This window comes from Myotis brandtii, unplaced genomic scaffold (genome assembly GCF_000412655.1).
Source record: "Myotis brandtii unplaced genomic scaffold, ASM41265v1 scaffold525, whole genome shotgun sequence".
Lineage (NCBI taxonomy): Eukaryota > Metazoa > Chordata > Mammalia > Chiroptera > Vespertilionidae > Myotis > Myotis brandtii.
In genome coordinates this window covers 2,164,512-2,165,833 of record NW_005369915.1, presented here as the reverse complement: position 1 = coordinate 2,165,833, position 1,322 = coordinate 2,164,512, and positions in this window count along the sequence as shown.

Sequence of the window (1,322 nt, the reverse complement as noted above, 5' to 3'; positions counted from 1 at the left end):
GCTGTTGCAAAGTTTTTTAAACAGAAAAAATTTTCTGGAATGGCATTCCAAGTCCTCAGTAGTTCATTTTCGACACTATTGAAATTGCTCTTCCCCTCTCTCGTCAATCCATGTCTATGGTCTTTAAGATAACTTGTTATGTAAAATTATTTATTTATCTAAGATGCACCTACACTGAATTTATCTGAAAAATAAAAAAGTCGATATTAAGAAAAAAATTGTAAATGGAAGATTATAAGAGAGGGTTTCGCGTGCCAGCAAAAGTTACTGGTGTGCCATGTTTGGCACGCGTGCCAGGGGTTGCCCACCCCTGACCTAGAGACTTCTATTTTCATTTCGTCTGAGGGTCCAGTAATTGCTGATAGTCATGGATGTCCCTGTCCACCGGGGTTGCTGGTCCACCATGGGCAGCCTGTACGCAGGCAGCCGTCCATCAAGACTGAAGGAAAGAGGCTCGACAGCCAAGGCAGAGAGAGGCCGGGAACTTGGCGTGTGTGCTGGCTGCACCACGAAGGCAGGCGGGAAGGGGGAGAAACCTCGGCAATTTGTTTTTAATATTTTGCTTGTTCTGGATACCATGGAAGCTTCAGAGATTGGCTTCTGACTAATGAAAACAGAGGGGGAGCCAGGCTGGAAACCTGGCCACGTTTCCGCGCACAATTAGGTTTGTTTGTTTAGGTCTCCTTTTATTTGTTTTCAGATGACTCAGATAGGAATACTGCAGGCCTTTCAAAGCCGAGTGTTCGTGTGTGTATTTTGGGTCTAGGGCTTGGCCAAGTGCAGAGAGCCTTGGCTCCCTGAGGTTATTTTCCTACTCAAGGGTTTTTCAAACTTTCAAGTGGAGCTGGAAGAATGCCGTGGCGAGCCAGGTTATTTTTCTTAGCAGACCCCGGCCTGGGGTTGCAGGGGGGACAGGAATCGCAAACGCATACGCACAAACGTCCCGGAACAGAAAAGCGCACAAGGGCCCCGTTGTGCTGATCCCGCGCCCCGGCCCCTGATGGCTTTCCCATCCGCGCGCTGCAGTCCCCTCTGGAAACCTCTTCATGCGCCTGCCTCTCCAGACAAGCAGGTCCAGAGGCGCACTCTCCCTTCCTCTCGGGACCTGTCTGTAAACTGTTGAGCTTTCAAGACTCTCCTGTTTCATGGCCGTGGTTTGGGTCTGAAGCCTCCTGTGCGACGCGGAGATATTTACAACCTGCGGACCTGCCAAGCCCTGGGCTGAGCTCCTCTTCCGGAGGAGAGAGGCTCTCGCAGGGGTGGTTTGCTCCTGGCCAGTTGACCCTGCGTCCAGGGCATTGGGATGGGCCTTGCAGGGGAGG